Genomic DNA, 20,300 nt, shown 5'->3' with positions numbered 1-20,300 from the left:
TCTCAGAGCCCTTGTCTCAGAGCGGGACAACCAGGAGGTGTGACGTACACCCCGGGGTTCCCAGGAGGATCAGGCTGAAGCTGGGACTTGGCCTGAAAGTGTCCCCTCGCATGGCCACCCCCTTCCCCTTCCTGCTCCTCTACTCCTGGTGCCCCTCCATCCAGGGGCCAGACCTTAAAGAGTCACCCGCAAGAGAATCCTGGTCCCAAAGGAGCCTTCTGGGGGACCCGTGCTGAGAGAGGTTGTGGGCATGGCCCGCTGGGGCTCTGCCCGACCCAGGGCTGAGAGATGCAACCTCCCAGCTCTGGGTCCCTGCAGGGGAAGCGTTGGCAAGCACAGGGCCAGTCCTCCAAAGGCCCAGGTGCAGGGAGCCCAGGCCAAGCAGCCTGTGGAAGAAGCCACCCCGGGAACACGACTGCAGGCCACGGCCCTTCCCACCTCCTCCTCCTCCTCCTCCTGCTCCTCCACCCCCCCCCGACCTCCCACCCCCCCACCCCACCCCCCGACATGGCGCAGGGCTCAGAGACACCTCAGACACTTGCTACCCAAAGTGCAAAGGGCATCAGTTGCTCCTCCAAACCGCCCCCCCTGCCCAGCAGACCGCGTTGTCCAGCCAGCCCCCGGGCCTCCCTGGGGTGCCCAGCACAAAAGTGCAGACAACCACCGGACCCTCAATCTCAGTTTTCGGATGTTTTTGCCACTCTGAGGACCCGCAGGCCAGCTGGGCCTTCTGGCAGGACAGAGAGCCCCGGAATCCGACGTGGAGAGCTGGGTGTACGTCCCCACGAGGAGGCGGTCCCCACCTCCGCGGCTCTCCCCTTGCGGGGGGGAAAAGCAGCCACGGGGCCTCAGAGAAGACACCAGGCTGGGCGCCCGCCCCACAGTGGGGGCACGTCCCCCGCAGGCCACTTAGCGCCGGCCGCCGGCCGGCGGACGGTTGGGTGGCGCGAGACGCTGCGGCCGCCCTGCTACCGGGTTCCTGGGAGGGCGTCCTGGAACCAGCGTCCACACCAAGCCCTTGGAAGGCCCAGGCGACGGAGGAGCCCCGTCAGGCAGGGGCCGAGGACGGTGACGGCCCGGGCGGGGAGGAGCGTGTCAGGCAGGGGCAGAGGACGGTGACAGGTGACAGGCCGGGCGGGAAGGAGTCAGTCAGGCAGGGGCCGAGGAGGAGACGGGCTGGGTAAGGGTTAGGGTTAGAGTCGGGGCACAAGTCACAATCGCAAAGACCTGGAAGCGACCCGAGTGCCCATCGACCCACGAGTGCGTAAATGAAATGTGGCGCGTGGACACCACGGAGTGCTATTCAGCTAGGAGGAGCAGCGGTGAGAGGGCACCTCTCGTGGTTCTCCTGGCCAGAGCTGGAACCCGTTCCAGTAAGCCAGGTAGCCCAAGAATGGACACACGAGCACCACGTGCTCGCGCTCACCAGCAAATGGGTACGAACCGATGGACACCTAAGTGGACACAGAGGAATCACCTTCATCGGGTGGGTGTCGGGCGGGTGGGGGGAGGGGATGGGCATACACCTCCATTAGGAATGGGGTGGGTGCGCACCGACTGGGGGATGGGCGCACTTGAGGCTCTGACCCGAGGGGGGAGGCTGGGAGAGGGCAACGTACCCGACCTTAACATTGGTACCCCCACAATACGCTGGAACAACATCAGAGGTAAATGAATAAGAACACAGGGGGGAGGGGGGCACGGGCAACACATGTCACCTTAATACTTGGACTCCCATCATCTGCTTGAAAAGAGAGAGAAAAGAAAATGCAATCATAGAGATAAGAGACACTTTTTAAAAATAATGAATCCGAAGAGAAAAGTAAAAGGAGGCCTGTGGAGCAGGTCTGGGTGTGACTCCGGATCCCCCAACATCAGGTGCCACCACCAAAGATTCCTACGTGTAGCCCATAGAACCCCAAAAGCAACGGGACGAGTTCTGGTCACATACTCCCTCAAAATGACATCCTGGCCTTCTTCTGGAACTCCCTCCCCTCTCAGACTCTCAAGGTTTCCTCCAGCGTGTCGGTTCCCACAGAGCAGACCTTTGGTCTGAGACCTGACAGTCCAGAAGCCACGCATGCTGCCGCGTGACGGCGGTGTCGCGGCTTGGGACAAGAGGAGGCCCCACGGTGCGGGCTGGGGCGCCAGGCACCGCGGCGGGCGCTGAGGGTGGGGGTGACCCCCACCCCGGGCCGCCGACTCGCTCCCAGAAAGGGGACAGAACAAGAGGCAAAACAAAAAAAAAAAAAAAAGAAGAAGCCTACGGCACCCGGTATTCCCAGGCGGTCTCCCATCCAAGTACTAACCAGGCCCGACCCTGCTTAGCTTCCCAGACCAGACGAGATCGGGCGCGTTCAGGGTGGTGTGGCCCTAGACGGCGGAGGGCGCCCCTGCCCCGCTCAAGAAGCCGAGCCTCTCTGCGCTTCCCCGCCGCCTCCTCCCCCCGCCCCAGGCCCCGCGCCGGCGCTGACCCGCACCGGGCCGGGCCTGTTGAGTTCACCGGCCGGGTCCGGCGGGCTCCGAGGGACGGGGGTGACAGGCGGGGCGGGGCGGGGCGGGGCGGGCAGGGAGCGGCGGGCCGGGGTGGGGGGCTGTCTCTCTATACACACACACACACACACACACTCACACTCACACTCACTCACTCACACTCACACAAGATGCGCCTCCACGGCTGGACTCGCCAAGGTGGAGACCTTCCAGCCCCCTTCCTCTCCTCGCCTGGCCCACCCCCAGCTCGTGGCCGCCGCCGCCGCCGCCGCCGCCGCCGATTGCGCACGCGCGGGTCGCCCGCCCTTTGACCCCAGGCAGGGGCCGCCATCCCCGACAACCCCTTTCAGCTGCGCCCCCCACCCTGTGGGTGGGCTGCCGCCTATTCCCCCGGGCCCGGGCTGGGGCACAGCGCATGGGGGAGGGGAGCGAGTGTATGGGGCGTCTCTCTCTCTCTCTAGGGATGTGTCCCATGGGTGGGGTGGCGTGGTTTGTGGGGCGCTGAAGAAATCAGTCCCCTCCATCTCCTACCTCTGGAAAACGCCCAAGCCCTTGGAGAACTGCCGGCAACGCGACCGTGGGGGCCGGGACCCTCCTCTGTGTCCTCCTGTGGCCCAGTCCAAGGGGCCTGGGCCTGGCCGGGGCTGCATTGGACCCCGACCACCCTGGCGTGTGGACTCGCTAAAAATCGGCGATTAGATATTGGATTCCAGCTTCATTGAGGTCATTTCACTAATGAGTGCACCGGAAAGAGTTTCCTAATCCATCTGTGAGGGTGGCAACTGAAAGAGAATTTTAAAGCTGACAGAATAGGCGAGGAAAGGCATAGGAGATTTCCACACCCAGTAAGGAAGCCTTTCCCGAAATGGAAGAAAGAAACGAGCAAACAGAAACACCGGTAGCCCGCCAGGATCAGAGTCTGCCCCCGAGAGAAAGTACCCTGACCAGGTTCACCCGTGGGTGGGTGGCGAGCTAGCGGCATTCAGAAGAGCGAGGCCCGCAGTCTGTGCAGAAGACACCTGCACTCGGGTGTGTGTGGCGGCACGATTCACAAGCAGCTCCAGATGTTAAGCCAAGGAGAAGCCAGGGAGTTCCCAACGCCCCAGGTGTCCTCAGCCCACGACTGGCTGCTGGGGGAATGCGCAGCCCGGCTCCTTGTCTCAGAGCCCTTGTCTCAGAGCGGGACAACCAGGAGGTGTGACGTACACCCCGGGGTTCCCAGGAGGATCAGGCTGAAGCTGGGACTTGGCCTGAAAGTGTCCCCTCGCATGGCCACCCCCTTCCCCTTCCTGCTCCTCTACTCCTGGTGCCCCTCCATCCAGGGGCCAGACCTTAAAGAGTCACCCGCAAGAGAATCCTGGTCCCAAAGGAGCCTTCTGGGGGACCCGTGCTGAGAGAGGTTGTGGGCATGGCCCGCTGGGGCTCTGCCCGACCCAGGGCTGAGAGATGCAACCTCCCAGCTCTGGGTCCCTGCAGGGGAAGCGTTGGCAAGCACAGGGCCAGTCCTCCAAAGGCCCAGGTGCAGGGAGCCCAGGCCAAGCAGCCTGTGGAAGAAGCCACCCCGGGAACACGACTGCAGGCCACGGCCCTTCCCACCTCCTCCTCCTCCTCCTCCTGCTCCTCCACCCCCCCCGACCTCCCACCCCCCCACCCCACCCCCCGACATGGCGCAGGGCTCAGAGACACCTCAGACACTTGCTACCCAAAGTGCAAAGGGCATCAGTTGCTCCTCCAAACCGCCCCCCCTGCCCAGCAGACCGCGTTGTCCAGCCAGCCCCCGGGCCTCCCTGGGGTGCCCAGCACAAAAGTGCAGACAACCACCGGACCCTCAATCTCAGTTTTCGGATGTTTTTGCCACTCTGAGGACCCGCAGGCCAGCTGGGCCTTCTGGCAGGACAGAGAGCCCCGGAATCCGACGTGGAGAGCTGGGTGTACGTCCCCACGAGGAGGCGGTCCCCACCTCCGCGGCTCTCCCCTTGCGGGGGGGAAAAGCAGCCACGGGGCCTCAGAGAAGACACCAGGCTGGGCGCCCGCCCCACAGTGGGGGCACGTCCCCCGCAGGCCACTTAGCGCCGGCCGCCGGCCGGCGGACGGTTGGGTGGCGCGAGACGCTGCGGCCGCCCTGCTACCGGGTTCCTGGGAGGGCGTCCTGGAACCAGCGTCCACACCAAGCCCTTGGAAGGCCCAGGCGACGGAGGAGCCCCGTCAGGCAGGGGCCGAGGACGGTGACGGCCCGGGCGGGGAGGAGCGTGTCAGGCAGGGGCAGAGGACGGTGACAGGTGACAGGCCGGGCGGGAAGGAGTCAGTCAGGCAGGGGCCGAGGAGGAGACGGGCTGGGTAAGGGTTAGGGTTAGAGTCAGGGCACAAGTCACAATCGCAAAGACCTGGAAGCGACCCGAGTGCCCATCGACCCACGAGTGCGTAAATGAAATGTGGCGCGTGGACACCACGGAGTGCTATTCAGCTAGGAGGAGCAGCGGTGAGAGGGCACCTCTCGTGGTTCTCCTGGCCAGAGCTGGAACCCGTTCCAGTAAGCCAGGTAGCCCAAGAATGGACACACGAGCACCACGTGCTCGCGCTCACCAGCAAATGGGTACGAACCGATGGACACCTAAGTGGACACAGAGGAATCACCTTCATCGGGTGGGTGTCGGGCGGGTGGGGGGAGGGGATGGGCATACACCTCCATTAGGAATGGGGTGGGTGCGCACCGACTGGGGGATGGGCGCACTTGAGGCTCTGACCCGAGGGGGGAGGCTGGGAGAGGGCAACGTACCCGACCTTAACATTGGTACCCCCACAATACGCTGGAACAACATCAGAGGTAAATGAATAAGAACACAGGGGGGAGGGGGGCACGGGCAACACATGTCACCTTAATACTTGGACTCCCATCATCTGCTTGAAAAGAGAGAGAAAAGAAAATGCAATCATAGAGATAAGAGACACTTTTTAAAAATAATGAATCCGAAGAGAAAAGTAAAAGGAGGCCTGTGGAGCAGGTCTGGGTGTGACTCCGGATCCCCCAACATCAGGTGCCACCACCAAAGATTCCTACGTGTAGCCCATAGAACCCCAAAAGCAACGGGACGAGTTCTGGTCACATACTCCCTCAAAATGACATCCTGGCCTTCTTCTGGAACTCCCTCCCCTCTCAGACTCTCAAGGTTTCCTCCAGCGTGTCGGTTCCCACAGAGCAGACCTTTGGTCTGAGACGCCAGGCAGCGCGGCGGGCGCTGAGGGTGGGGGTGACCCCCACCCCGGGCCGCCGACTCGCTCCCAGAAAGGGGACAGAACAAGAGGCAAAACAAAAAAAAAAAAAGAAGAAGCCTACGGCACCCGGTATTCCCAGGCGGTCTCCCATCCAAGTACTAACCAGGCCCGACCCTGCTTAGCTTCCGAGACCAGACGAGATCGGGCGCGTTCAGGGTGGTGTGGCCCTAGACGGCGGAGGGCGCCCCTGCCCCGCTCAAGAAGCCGAGCCTCTCTGCGCTTCCCCGCCGCCTCCTCCCCCCGCCCCAGGCCCCGCGCCGGCGCTGACCCGCACCGGGCCGGGCCTGTTGAGTTCACCGGCCGGGTCCGGCCGGGCTCCGAGGGACGGGGGTGACAGGCGGGGCGGGGCGGGGCGGGGCGGGCAGGGAGCGGCGGGCCGGGGTGGGGGGCTGTCTTTCTATACACACACACACACACACACACACACACACACACACACACACACACTCACACTCACACTCACTCACTCACACTCACACAAGATGCGCCTCCACGGCTGGACTCGCCAAGGTGGAGACCTTCCAGCCCCCTTCCTCTCCTCGCCTGGCCCACCCCCAGCTCGTGGCCGCCGCCGCCGCCGCCGCCGCCGATTGCGCACGCGCGGGTCGCCCGCCCTTTGACCCCAGGCAGGGGCCGCCATCCCCGACAACCCCTTTCAGCTGCGCCCCCCACCCTGTGGGTGGGCTGCCGCCTATTCCCCCGGGCCCGGGCTGGGGCACAGCGCATGGGGGAGGGGAGCGAGTGTATGGGGCGTCTCTCTCTCTCTCTAGGGATGTGTCCCATGGGTGGGGTGGCGTGGTTTGTGGGGCGCTGAAGAAATCAGTCCCCTCCATCTCCTACCTCTGGAAAACGCCCAAGCCCTTGGAGAACTGCCGGCAACGCGACCGTGGGGGCCGGGACCCTCCTCTGTGTCCTCCTGTGGCCCAGTCCAAGGGGCCTGGGCCTGGCCGGGGCTGCATTGGACCCCGACCACCCTGGCGTGTGGACTCGCTAAAAATCGGCGATTAGATATTGGATTCCAGCTTCATTGAGGTCATTTCACTAATGAGTGCACCGGAAAGAGTTTCCTAATCCATCTGTGAGGGTGGCAACTGAAAGAGAATTTTAAAGCTGACAGAATAGGCGAGGAAAGGCATAGGAGATTTCCACACCCAGTAAGGAAGCCTTTCCCGAAATGGAAGAAAGAAACGAGCAAACAGAGACACCGGTAGCCCGCCAGGATCAGAGTCTGCCCCCGAGAGAAAGTACCCTGACCAGGTTCACCCGTGGGTGGGTGGCGAGCTAGCGGCATTCAGAAGAGCGAGGCCCGCAGTCTGTGCAGAAGACACCTGCACTCGGGTGTGTGTGGCGGCACGATTCACAAGCAGCTCCAGATGTTAAGCCAAGGAGAAGCCAGGGAGTTCCCAACGCCCCAGGTGTCCTCAGCCCACGACTGGCTGCTGGGGGAATGCGCAGCCCGGCTCCTTGTCTCAGAGCCCTTGTCTCAGAGCGGGACAACCAGGAGGTGTGACGTACACCCCGGGGTTCCCAGGAGGATCAGGCTGAAGCTGGGACTTGGCCTGAAAGTGTCCCCTCGCATGGCCACCCCCTTCCCCTTCCTGCTCCTCTACTCCTGGTGCCCCTCCATCCAGGGGCCAGACCTTAAAGAGTCACCCGCAAGAGAATCCTGGTCCCAAAGGAGCCTTCTGGGGGACCCGTGCTGAGAGAGGTTGTGGGCATGGCCCGCTGGGGCTCTGCCCGACCCAGGGCTGAGAGATGCAACCTCCCAGCTCTGGGTCCCTGCAGGGGAAGCGTTGGCAAGCACAGGGCCAGTCCTCCAAAGGCCCAGGTGCAGGGAGCCCAGGCCAAGCAGCCTGTGGAAGAAGCCACCCCGGGAACACGACTGCAGGCCACGGCCCTTCCCACCTCCTCCTCCTCCTCCTCCTGCTCCTCCACCCCCCCCCGACCTCCCACCCCCCCACCCCACCCCCCGACATGGCGCAGGGCTCAGAGACACCTCAGACACTTGCTACCCAAAGTGCAAAGGGCATCAGTTGCTCCTCCAAACCGCCCCCCCTGCCCAGCAGACCGCGTTGTCCAGCCAGCCCCCGGGCCTCCCTGGGGTGCCCAGCACAAAAGTGCAGACAACCACCGGACCCTCAATCTCAGTTTTCGGATGTTTTTGCCACTCTGAGGACCCGCAGGCCAGCTGGGCCTTCTGGCAGGACAGAGAGCCCCGGAATCCGACGTGGAGAGCTGGGTGTACGTCCCCACGAGGAGGCGGTCCCCACCTCCGCGGCTCTCCCCTTGCGGGGGGGAAAAGCAGCCACGGGGCCTCAGAGAAGACACCAGGCTGGGCGCCCGCCCCACAGTGGGGGCACGTCCCCCGCAGGCCACTTAGCGCCGGCCGCCGGCCGGCGGACGGTTGGGTGGCGCGAGACGCTGCGGCCGCCCTGCTACCGGGTTCCTGGGAGGGCGTCCTGGAACCAGCGTCCACACCAAGCCCTTGGAAGGCCCAGGCGACGGAGGAGCCCCGTCAGGCAGGGGCCGAGGACGGTGACGGCCCGGGCGGGGAGGAGCGTGTCAGGCAGGGGCAGAGGACGGTGACAGGTGACAGGCCGGGCGGGAAGGAGTCAGTCAGGCAGGGGCCGAGGAGGAGACGGGCTGGGTAAGGGTTAGGGTTAGAGTCGGGGCACAAGTCACAATCGCAAAGACCTGGAAGCGACCCGAGTGCCCATCGACCCACGAGTGCGTAAATGAAATGTGGCGCGTGGACACCACGGAGTGCTATTCAGCTAGGAGGAGCAGCGGTGAGAGGGCACCTCTCGTGGTTCTCCTGGCCAGAGCTGGAACCCGTTCCAGTAAGCCAGGTAGCCCAAGAATGGACACACGAGCACCACGTGCTCGCGCTCACCAGCAAATGGGTACGAACCGATGGACACCTAAGTGGACACAGAGGAATCACCTTCATCGGGTGGGTGTCGGGCGGGTGGGGGGAGGGGATGGGCATACACCTCCATTAGGAATGGGGTGGGTGCGCACCGACTGGGGGATGGGCGCACTTGAGGCTCTGACCCGAGGGGGGAGGCTGGGAGAGGGCAACGTACCCGACCTTAACATTGGTACCCCCACAATACGCTGGAACAACATCAGAGGTAAATGAATAAGAACACAGGGGGGAGGGGGGCACGGGCAACACATGTCACCTTAATACTTGGACTCCCATCATCTGCTTGAAAAGAGAGAGAAAAGAAAATGCAATCATAGAGATAAGAGACACTTTTTAAAAATAATGAATCCGAAGAGAAAAGTAAAAGGAGGCCTGTGGAGCAGGTCTGGGTGTGACTCCGGATCCCCCAACATCAGGTGCCACCACCAAAGATTCCTACGTGTAGCCCATAGAACCCCAAAAGCAACGGGACGAGTTCTGGTCACATACTCCCTCAAAATGACATCCTGGCCTTCTTCTGGAACTCCCTCCCCTCTCAGACTCTCAAGGTTTCCTCCAGCGTGTCGGTTCCCACAGAGCAGACCTTTGGTCTGAGACCTGACAGTCCAGAAGCCACGCATGCTGCCGCGTGACGGCGGTGTCGCGGCTTGGGACAAGAGGAGGCCCCACGGTGCGGGCTGGGGCGCCAGGCACCGCGGCGGGCGCTGAGGGTGGGGGTGACCCCCACCCCGGGCCGCCGACTCGCTCCCAGAAAGGGGACAGAACAAGAGGCAAAACAAAAAAAAAAAAAAAAGAAGAAGCCTACGGCACCCGGTATTCCCAGGCGGTCTCCCATCCAAGTACTAACCAGGCCCGACCCTGCTTAGCTTCCCAGACCAGACGAGATCGGGCGCGTTCAGGGTGGTGTGGCCCTAGACGGCGGAGGGCGCCCCTGCCCCGCTCAAGAAGCCGAGCCTCTCTGCGCTTCCCCGCCGCCTCCTCCCCCCGCCCCAGGCCCCGCGCCGGCGCTGACCCGCACCGGGCCGGGCCTGTTGAGTTCACCGGCCGGGTCCGGCGGGCTCCGAGGGACGGGGGTGACAGGCGGGGCGGGGCGGGGCGGGGCGGGCAGGGAGCGGCGGGCCGGGGTGGGGGGCTGTCTCTCTATACACACACACACACACACACACTCACACTCACACTCACTCACTCACACTCACACAAGATGCGCCTCCACGGCTGGACTCGCCAAGGTGGAGACCTTCCAGCCCCCTTCCTCTCCTCGCCTGGCCCACCCCCAGCTCGTGGCCGCCGCCGCCGCCGCCGCCGCCGCCGCCGCCGCCGATTGCGCACGCGCGGGTCGCCCGCCCTTTGACCCCAGGCAGGGGCCGCCATCCCCGACAACCCCTTTCAGCTGCGCCCCCCACCCTGTGGGTGGGCTGCCGCCTATTCCCCCGGGCCCGGGCTGGGGCACAGCGCATGGGGGAGGGGAGCGAGTGTATGGGGCGTCTCTCTCTCTCTCTAGGGATGTGTCCCATGGGTGGGGTGGCGTGGTTTGTGGGGCGCTGAAGAAATCAGTCCCCTCCATCTCCTACCTCTGGAAAACGCCCAAGCCCTTGGAGAACTGCCGGCAACGCGACCGTGGGGGCCGGGACCCTCCTCTGTGTCCTCCTGTGGCCCAGTCCAAGGGGCCTGGGCCTGGCCGGGGCTGCATTGGACCCCGACCACCCTGGCGTGTGGACTCGCTAAAAATCGGCGATTAGATATTGGATTCCAGCTTCATTGAGGTCATTTCACTAATGAGTGCACCGGAAAGAGTTTCCTAATCCATCTGTGAGGGTGGCAACTGAAAGAGAATTTTAAAGCTGACAGAATAGGCGAGGAAAGGCATAGGAGATTTCCACACCCAGTAAGGAAGCCTTTCCCGAAATGGAAGAAAGAAACGAGCAAACAGAAACACCGGTAGCCCGCCAGGATCAGAGTCTGCCCCCGAGAGAAAGTACCCTGACCAGGTTCACCCGTGGGTGGGTGGCGAGCTAGCGGCATTCAGAAGAGCGAGGCCCGCAGTCTGTGCAGAAGACACCTGCACTCGGGTGTGTGTGGCGGCACGATTCACAAGCAGCTCCAGATGTTAAGCCAAGGAGAAGCCAGGGAGTTCCCAACGCCCCAGGTGTCCTCAGCCCACGACTGGCTGCTGGGGGAATGCGCAGCCCGGCTCCTTGTCTCAGAGCCCTTGTCTCAGAGCGGGACAACCAGGAGGTGTGACGTACACCCCGGGGTTCCCAGGAGGATCAGGCTGAAGCTGGGACTTGGCCTGAAAGTGTCCCCTCGCATGGCCACCCCCTTCCCCTTCCTGCTCCTCTACTCCTGGTGCCCCTCCATCCAGGGGCCAGACCTTAAAGAGTCACCCGCAAGAGAATCCTGGTCCCAAAGGAGCCTTCTGGGGGACCCGTGCTGAGAGAGGTTGTGGGCATGGCCCGCTGGGGCTCTGCCCGACCCAGGGCTGAGAGATGCAACCTCCCAGCTCTGGGTCCCTGCAGGGGAAGCGTTGGCAAGCACAGGGCCAGTCCTCCAAAGGCCCAGGTGCAGGGAGCCCAGGCCAAGCAGCCTGTGGAAGAAGCCACCCCGGGAACACGACTGCAGGCCACGGCCCTTCCCACCTCCTCCTCCTCCTCCTCCTGCTCCTCCACCCCCCCCCGACCTCCCACCCCCCCACCCCACCCCCCGACATGGCGCAGGGCTCAGAGACACCTCAGACACTTGCTACCCAAAGTGCAAAGGGCATCAGTTGCTCCTCCAAACCGCCCCCCCTGCCCAGCAGACCGCGTTGTCCAGCCAGCCCCCGGGCCTCCCTGGGGTGCCCAGCACAAAAGTGCAGACAACCACCGGACCCTCAATCTCAGTTTTCGGATGTTTTTGCCACTCTGAGGACCCGCAGGCCAGCTGGGCCTTCTGGCAGGACAGAGAGCCCCGGAATCCGACGTGGAGAGCTGGGTGTACGTCCCCACGAGGAGGCGGTCCCCACCTCCGCGGCTCTCCCCTTGCGGGGGGGAAAAGCAGCCACGGGGCCTCAGAGAAGACACCAGGCTGGGCGCCCGCCCCACAGTGGGGGCACGTCCCCCGCAGGCCACTTAGCGCCGGCCGCCGGCCGGCGGACGGTTGGGTGGCGCGAGACGCTGCGGCCGCCCTGCTACCGGGTTCCTGGGAGGGCGTCCTGGAACCAGCGTCCACACCAAGCCCTTGGAAGGCCCAGGCGACGGAGGAGCCCCGTCAGGCAGGGGCCGAGGACGGTGACGGCCCGGGCGGGGAGGAGCGTGTCAGGCAGGGGCAGAGGACGGTGACAGGTGACAGGCCGGGCGGGAAGGAGTCAGTCAGGCAGGGGCCGAGGAGGAGACGGGCTGGGTAAGGGTTAGGGTTAGAGTCAGGGCACAAGTCACAATCGCAAAGACCTGGAAGCGACCCGAGTGCCCATCGACCCACGAGTGCGTAAATGAAATGTGGCGCGTGGACACCACGGAGTGCTATTCAGCTAGGAGGAGCAGCGGTGAGAGGGCACCTCTCGTGGTTCTCCTGGCCAGAGCTGGAACCCGTTCCAGTAAGCCAGGTAGCCCAAGAATGGACACACGAGCACCACGTGCTCGCGCTCACCAGCAAATGGGTACGAACCGATGGACACCTAAGTGGACACAGAGGAATCACCTTCATCGGGTGGGTGTCGGGCGGGTGGGGGGAGGGGATGGGCATACACCTCCATTAGGAATGGGGTGGGTGCGCACCGACTGGGGGATGGGCGCACTTGAGGCTCTGACCCGAGGGGGGAGGCTGGGAGAGGGCAACGTACCCGACCTTAACATTGGTACCCCCACAATACGCTGGAACAACATCAGAGGTAAATGAATAAGAACACAGGGGGGAGGGGGGCACGGGCAACACATGTCACCTTAATACTTGGACTCCCATCATCTGCTTGAAAAGAGAGAGAAAAGAAAATGCAATCATAGAGATAAGAGACACTTTTTAAAAATAATGAATCCGAAGAGAAAAGTAAAAGGAGGCCTGTGGAGCAGGTCTGGGTGTGACTCCGGATCCCCCAACATCAGGTGCCACCACCAAAGATTCCTACGTGTAGCCCATAGAACCCCAAAAGCAACGGGACGAGTTCTGGTCACATACTCCCTCAAAATGACATCCTGGCCTTCTTCTGGAACTCCCTCCCCTCTCAGACTCTCAAGGTTTCCTCCAGCGTGTCGGTTCCCACAGAGCAGACCTTTGGTCTGAGACGCCAGGCAGCGCGGCGGGCGCTGAGGGTGGGGGTGACCCCCACCCCGGGCCGCCGACTCGCTCCCAGAAAGGGGACAGAACAAGAGGCAAAACAAAAAAAAAAAAAGAAGAAGCCTACGGCACCCGGTATTCCCAGGCGGTCTCCCATCCAAGTACTAACCAGGCCCGACCCTGCTTAGCTTCCGAGACCAGACGAGATCGGGCGCGTTCAGGGTGGTGTGGCCCTAGACGGCGGAGGGCGCCCCTGCCCCGCTCAAGAAGCCGAGCCTCTCTGCGCTTCCCCGCCGCCTCCTCCCCCCGCCCCAGGCCCCGCGCCGGCGCTGACCCGCACCGGGCCGGGCCTGTTGAGTTCACCGGCCGGGTCCGGCGGGCTCCGAGGGACGGGGGTGACAGGCGGGGCGGGGCGGGGCGGGGCGGGCAGGGAGCGGCGGGCCGGGGTGGGGGGCTGTCTTTCTATACACACACACACACACACACACACACACACACACACTCACACTCACACTCACTCACTCACACTCACACAAGATGCGCCTCCACGGCTGGACTCGCCAAGGTGGAGACCTTCCAGCCCCCTTCCTCTCCTCGCCTGGCCCACCCCCAGCTCGTGGCCGCCGCCGCCGCCGCCGCCGATTGCGCACGCGCGGGTCGCCCGCCCTTTGACCCCAGGCAGGGGCCGCCATCCCCGACAACCCCTTTCAGCTGCGCCCCCCACCCTGTGGGTGGGCTGCCGCCTATTCCCCCGGGCCCGGGCTGGGGCACAGCGCATGGGGGAGGGGAGCGAGTGTATGGGGCGTCTCTCTCTCTCTCTAGGGATGTGTCCCATGGGTGGGGTGGCGTGGTTTGTGGGGCGCTGAAGAAATCAGTCCCCTCCATCTCCTACCTCTGGAAAACGCCCAAGCCCTTGGAGAACTGCCGGCAACGCGACCGTGGGGGCCGGGACCCTCCTCTGTGTCCTCCTGTGGCCCAGTCCAAGGGGCCTGGGCCTGGCCGGGGCTGCATTGGACCCCGACCACCCTGGCGTGTGGACTCGCTAAAAATCGGCGATTAGATATTGGATTCCAGCTTCATTGAGGTCATTTCACTAATGAGTGCACCGGAAAGAGTTTCCTAATCCATCTGTGAGGGTGGCAACTGAAAGAGAATTTTAAAGCTGACAGAATAGGCGAGGAAAGGCATAGGAGATTTCCACACCCAGTAAGGAAGCCTTTCCCGAAATGGAAGAAAGAAACGAGCAAACAGAAACACCGGTAGCCCGCCAGGATCAGAGTCTGCCCCCGAGAGAAAGTACCCTGACCAGGTTCACCCGTGGGTGGGTGGCGAGCTAGCGGCATTCAGAAGAGCGAGGCCCGCAGTCTGTGCAGAAGACACCTGCACTCGGGTGTGTGTGGCGGCACGATTCACAAGCAGCTCCAGATGTTAAGCCAAGGAGAAGCCAGGGAGTTCCCAACGCCCCAGGTGTCCTCAGCCCACGACTGGCTGCTGGGGGAATGCGCAGCCCGGCTCCTTGTCTCAGAGCCCTTGTCTCAGAGCGGGACAACCAGGAGGTGTGACGTACACCCCGGGGTTCCCAGGAGGATCAGGCTGAAGCTGGGACTTGGCCTGAAAGTGTCCCCTCGCATGGCCACCCCCTTCCCCTTCCTGCTCCTCTACTCCTGGTGCCCCTCCATCCAGGGGCCAGACCTTAAAGAGTCACCCGCAAGAGAATCCTGGTCCCAAAGGAGCCTTCTGGGGGACCCGTGCTGAGAGAGGTTGTGGGCATGGCCCGCTGGGGCTCTGCCCGACCCAGGGCTGAGAGATGCAACCTCCCAGCTCTGGGTCCCTGCAGGGGAAGCGTTGGCAAGCACAGGGCCAGTCCTCCAAAGGCCCAGGTGCAGGGAGCCCAGGCCAAGCAGCCTGTGGAAGAAGCCACCCCGGGAACACGACTGCAGGCCACGGCCCTTCCCACCTCCTCCTCCTCCTCCTCCTGCTCCTCCACCCCCCCCCGACCTCCCACCCCCCCACCCCACCCCCCGACATGGCGCAGGGCTCAGAGACACCTCAGACACTTGCTACCCAAAGTGCAAAGGGCATCAGTTGCTCCTCCAAACCGCCCCCCCTGCCCAGCAGACCGCGTTGTCCAGCCAGCCCCCGGGCCTCCCTGGGGTGCCCAGCACAAAAGTGCAGACAACCACCGGACCCTCAATCTCAGTTTTCGGATGTTTTTGCCACTCTGAGGACCCGCAGGCCAGCTGGGCCTTCTGGCAGGACAGAGAGCCCCGGAATCCGACGTGGAGAGCTGGGTGTACGTCCCCACGAGGAGGCGGTCCCCACCTCCGCGGCTCTCCCCTTGCGGGGGGGAAAAGCAGCCACGGGGCCTCAGAGAAGACACCAGGCTGGGCGCCCGCCCCACAGTGGGGGCACGTCCCCCGCAGGCCACTTAGCGCCGGCCGCCGGCCGGCGGACGGTTGGGTGGCGCGAGACGCTGCGGCCGCCCTGCTACCGGGTTCCTGGGAGGGCGTCCTGGAACCAGCGTCCACACCAAGCCCTTGGAAGGCCCAGGCGACGGAGGAGCCCCGTCAGGCAGGGGCCGAGGACGGTGACGGCCCGGGCGGGGAGGAGCGTGTCAGGCAGGGGCAGAGGACGGTGACAGGTGACAGGCCGGGCGGGAAGGAGTCAGTCAGGCAGGGGCCGAGGAGGAGACGGGCTGGGTAAGGGTTAGGGTTAGAGTCAGGGCACAAGTCACAATCGCAAAGACCTGGAAGCGACCCGAGTGCCCATCGACCCACGAGTGCGTAAATGAAATGTGGCGCGTGGACACCACGGAGTGCTATTCAGCTAGGAGGAGCAGCGGTGAGAGGGCACCTCTCGTGGTTCTCCTGGCCAGAGCTGGAACCCGTTCCAGTAAGCCAGGTAGCCCAAGAATGGACACACGAGCACCACGTGCTCGCGCTCACCAGCAAATGGGTACGAACCGATGGACACCTAAGTGGACACAGAGGAATCACCTTCATCGGGTGGGTGTCGGGCGGGTGGGGGGAGGGGATGGGCATACACCTCCATTAGGAATGGGGTGGGTGCGCACCGACTGGGGGATGGGCGCACTTGAGGCTCTGACCCGAGGGGGGAGGCTGGGAGAGGGCAACGTACCCGACCTTAACATTGGTACCCCCACAATACGCTGGAACAACATCAGAGGTAAATGAATAAGAACACAGGGGGGAGGGGGGCACGGGCAACACATGTCACCTTAATACTTGGACTCCCATCATCTGCTTGAAAAGAGAGAGAAAAGAAAATGCAATCATAGAGATAAGAGACACTTTTTAAAAATAATGAATCCGAAGAGAAAAGTAAAAGGAGGCCTGTGGAGCAGGTCTGGGTGTGACTCCGGATCCCCCAACATCAGGTGCCACCACCAAAGATTCCTACGTGTAGCCCATAGAACCCCAAAAGCAACGGGACGAGTTCTGGTCACATACTCCCTCAAAATGACATCCTGGCCTTCTTCTGGAACTCCCTCCCCTCTCAGACTCTCAAGGTTTCCTCCAGCGTGTCGGTTCCCACAGAGCAGACCTTTGGTCTGAGACGCCAGGCAGCGCGGCGGGCGCTGAGGGTGGGGGTGACCCCCACCCCGGGCCGCCGACTCGCTCCCAGAAAGGGGACAGAACAAGAGGCAAAACAAAAAAAAAAAAGAAGAAGCCTACGGCACCCGGTATTCCCAGGCGGTCTCCCATCCAAGTACTAACCAGGCCCGACCCTGCTTAGCTTCCGAGACCAGACGAGATCGGGCGCGTTCAGGGTGGTGTGGCCCTAGACGGCGGAGGGCGCCCCTGCCCCGCTCAAGAAGCCGAGCCTCTCTGCGCTTCCCCGCCGCCTCCTCCCCCCGCCCCAGGCCCCGCGCCGGCGCTGACCCGCACCGGGCCGGGCCTGTTGAGTTCACCGGCCGGGTCCGGCGGGCTCCGAGGGACGGGGGTGACAGGCGGGGCGGGGCGGGGCGGGGCGGGCAGGGAGCGGCGGGCCGGGGTGGGGGGCTGTCTTTCTATACACGCACACACACACACACACACACACACACACACACACTCACACTCACACTCACTCACTCACACTCACACAAGATGCGCCTCCACGGCTGGACTCGCCAAGGTGGAGACCTTCCAGCCCCCTTCCTCTCCTCGCCTGGCCCACCCCCAGCTCGTGGCCACCGCCGCCGCCGCCGCCGCCGCCGATTGCGCACGCGCGGGTCGCCCGCCCTTTGACCCCAGGCAGGGTCCGCCATCCCCGACAACCCCTTTCAGCTGCGCCCCCCACCCTGTGGGTGGGCTGCCGCCTATTCCCCCGGGCCCGGGCTGGGGCACAGCGCATGGGGGAGAGGAGCGAGTGTATGGGGCGTCTCTCTCTCTCTCTAGGGATGTGTCCCATGGGTGGGGTGGCGTGGTTTGTGGGGCGCTGAAGAAATCAGTCCCCTCCATCTCCTACCTCTGGAAAACGCCCAAGCCCTTGGAGAACTGCCGGCAACGCGACCGTGGGGGCCGGGACCCTCCTCTGTGTCCTCCTGTGGCCCAGTCCAAGGGGCCTGGGCCTGGCCGGGGCTGCATTGGACCCCGACCACCCTGGCGTGTGGACTCGCTAAAAATCGGCGATTAGATATTGGATTCCAGCTTCATTGAGGTCATTTCACTAATGAGTGCACCGGAAAGAGTTTCCTAATCCATCTGTGAGGGTGGCAACTGAAAGAGAATTTTAAAGCTGACAGAATAGGCGAGGAAAGGCATAGGAGATTTCCACACCCAGTAAGGAAGCCTTTCCCGAAATGGAAGAAAGAAACGAGCAAACAGAAACACCGGTAGCCCGCCAGGATCAGAGTCTGCCCCCGAGAGAAAGTACCCTGACCAGGTTCACCCGTGGGTGGGTGGCGAGCTAGCGGCATTCAGAAGAGCGAGGCCCGCAGTCTGTGCAGAAGACACCTGCACTCGGGTGTGTGTGGCGGCACGATTCACAAGCAGCTCCAGATGTTAAGCCAAGGAGAAGCCAGGGAGTTCCCAACGCCCCAGGTGTCCTCAGCCCACGACTGGCTGCTGGGGGAATGCGCAGCCCGGCTCCTTGTCTCAGAGCCCTTGTCTCAGAGCGGGACAACCAGGAGGTGTGACGTACACCCCGGGGTTCCCAGGAGGATCAGGCTGAAGCTGGGACTTGGCCTGAAAGTGTCCCCTCGCATGGCCACCCCCTTCCCCTTCCTGCTCCTCTACTCCTGGTGCCCCTCCATCCAGGGGCCAGACCTTAAAGAGTCACCCGCAAGAGAATCCTGGTCCCAAAGGAGCCTTCTGGGGGACCCGTGCTGAGAGAGGTTGTGGGCATGGCCCGCTGGGGCTCTGCCCGACCCAGGGCTGAGAGATGCAACCTCCCAGCTCTGGGTCCCTGCAGGGGAAGCGTTGGCAAGCACAGGGCCAGTCCTCCAAAGGCCCAGGTGCAGGGAGCCCAGGCCAAGCAGCCTGTGGAAGAAGCCACCCCGGGAACACGACTGCAGGCCACGGCCCTTCCCACCTCCTCCTCCTCCTCCTCCTGCTCCTCCACCCCCCCCCGACCTCCCACCCCCCCACCCCACCCCCCGACATGGCGCAGGGCTCAGAGACACCTCAGACACTTGCTACCCAAAGTGCAAAGGGCATCAGTTGCTCCTCCAAACCGCCCCCCCTGCCCAGCAGACCGCGTTGTCCAGCCAGCCCCCGGGCCTCCCTGGGGTGCCCAGCACAAAAGTGCAGACAACCACCGGACCCTCAATCTCAGTTTTCGGATGTTTTTGCCACTCTGAGGACCCGCAGGCCAGCTGGGCCTTCTGGCAGGACAGAGAGCCCCGGAATCCGACGTGGAGAGCTGGGTGTACGTCCCCACGAGGAGGCGGTCCCCACCTCCGCGGCTCTCCCCTTGCGGGGGGGAAAAGCAGCCACGGGGCCTCAGAGAAGACACCAGGCTGGGCGCCCGCCCCACAGTGGGGGCACGTCCCCCGCAGGCCACTTAGCGCCGGCCGCCGGCCGGCGGACGGTTGGGTGGCGCGAGACGCTGCGGCCGCCCTGCTACCGGGTTCCTGGGAGGGCGTCCTGGAACCAGCGTCCACACCAAGCCCTTGGAAGGCCCAGGCGACGGAGGAGCCCCGTCAGGCAGGGGCCGAGGACGGTGACGGCCCGGGCGGGGAGGAGCGTGTCAGGCAGGGGCAGAGGACGGTGACAGGTGACAGGCCGGGCGGGAAGGAGTCAGTCAGGCAGGGGCCGAGGAGGAGACGGGCTGGGTAAGGGTTAGGGTTAGAGTCAGGGCACAAGTCACAATCGCAAAGACCTGGAAGCGACCCGAGTGCCCATCGACCCACGAGTGCGTAAATGAAATGTGGCGCGTGGACACCACGGAGTGCTATTCAGCTAGGAGGAGCAGCGGTGAGAGGGCACCTCTCGTGGTTCTCCTGGCCAGAGCTGGAACCCGTTCCAGTAAGCCAGGTAGCCCAAGAATGGACACACGAGCACCACGTGCTCGCGCTCACCAGCAAATGGGTACGAACCGATGGACACCTAAGTGGACACAGAGGAATCACCTTCATCGGGTGGGTGTCGGGCGGGTGGGGGGAGGGGATGGGCATACACCTCCATTAGGAATGGGGTGGGTGCGCACCGACTGGGGGATGGGCGCACTTGAGGCTCTGACCCGAGGGGGGAGGCTGGGAGAGGGCAACGTACCCGACCTTAACATTGGTACCCCCACAATACGCTGGAACAACATCAGAGGTAAATGAATAAGAACACAGGGGGGAGGGGGGCACGGGCAACACATGTCACCTTAATACTTGGACTCCCATCATCTGCTTGAAAAGAGAGAGAAAAGAAAATGCAATCATAGAGATAAGAGACACTTTTTAAAAATAATGAATCCGAAGAGAAAAGTAAAAGGAGGCCTGTGGAGCAGGTCTGGGTGTGACTCCGGATCCCCCAACATCAGGTGCCACCACCAAAGATTCCTACGTGTAGCCCATAGAACCCCAAAAGCAACGGGACGAGTTCTGGTCACATACTCCCTCAAAATGACATCCTGGCCTTCTTCTGGAACTCCCTCCCCTCTCAGACTCTCAAGGTTTCCTCCAGCGTGTCGGTTCCCACAGAGCAGACCTTTGGTCTGAGACCTGACAGTCCAGAAGCCACGCATGCTGCCGCGTGACGGCGGTGTCGCGGCTTGGGACAAGAGGAGGCCCCACGGTGCGGGCTGGGGCGCCAGGCACCGCGGCGGGCGCTGAGGGTGGGGGTGACCCCCACCCCGGGCCGCCGACTCGCTCCCAGAAAGGGGACAGAACAAGAGGCAAAACAAAAAAAAAAAAAAAAGAAGA

At 63.4% G+C, this 20,300-nt stretch overlaps 5 non-coding genes across 5 annotated transcripts; all 5 read right to left on the bottom strand.

The window, feature by feature from the left end:
• Positions 1–2,260: 2,260 nt before the first annotated feature.
• LOC142863218 (5S ribosomal RNA) lies at positions 2,261–2,379 on the bottom strand. The gene has a single exon (XR_012914112.1). It is a non-coding gene; the product is annotated as a 5S ribosomal RNA (ribosomal RNA).
• Positions 2,380–5,820: 3,441 nt separating this feature from the next.
• LOC142863156 (5S ribosomal RNA) lies at positions 5,821–5,939 on the bottom strand. The gene has a single exon (XR_012914050.1). It is a non-coding gene; the product is annotated as a 5S ribosomal RNA (ribosomal RNA).
• A 3,554-nt stretch (positions 5,940–9,493) lies between these two features.
• Positions 9,494–9,612, bottom strand: LOC142863217 (5S ribosomal RNA). Its single transcript, XR_012914111.1, has one exon. It is a non-coding gene; the product is annotated as a 5S ribosomal RNA (ribosomal RNA).
• A 3,451-nt stretch (positions 9,613–13,063) lies between these two features.
• LOC142863145 (5S ribosomal RNA) lies at positions 13,064–13,182 on the bottom strand. The gene has a single exon (XR_012914039.1). It is a non-coding gene; the product is annotated as a 5S ribosomal RNA (ribosomal RNA).
• Positions 13,183–16,631: 3,449 nt separating this feature from the next.
• Positions 16,632–16,750, bottom strand: LOC142863134 (5S ribosomal RNA). Its single transcript, XR_012914028.1, has one exon. It is a non-coding gene; the product is annotated as a 5S ribosomal RNA (ribosomal RNA).
• Between the last annotated feature and the right edge of the window lie 3,550 nt (positions 16,751–20,300).

Source organism: Microcebus murinus, chromosome 21 (genome assembly GCF_040939455.1).
Source record: "Microcebus murinus isolate Inina chromosome 21, M.murinus_Inina_mat1.0, whole genome shotgun sequence".
NCBI lineage: Eukaryota > Metazoa > Chordata > Mammalia > Primates > Cheirogaleidae > Microcebus > Microcebus murinus.
This window is presented reverse-complemented; position numbering and strand designations above follow the sequence as displayed.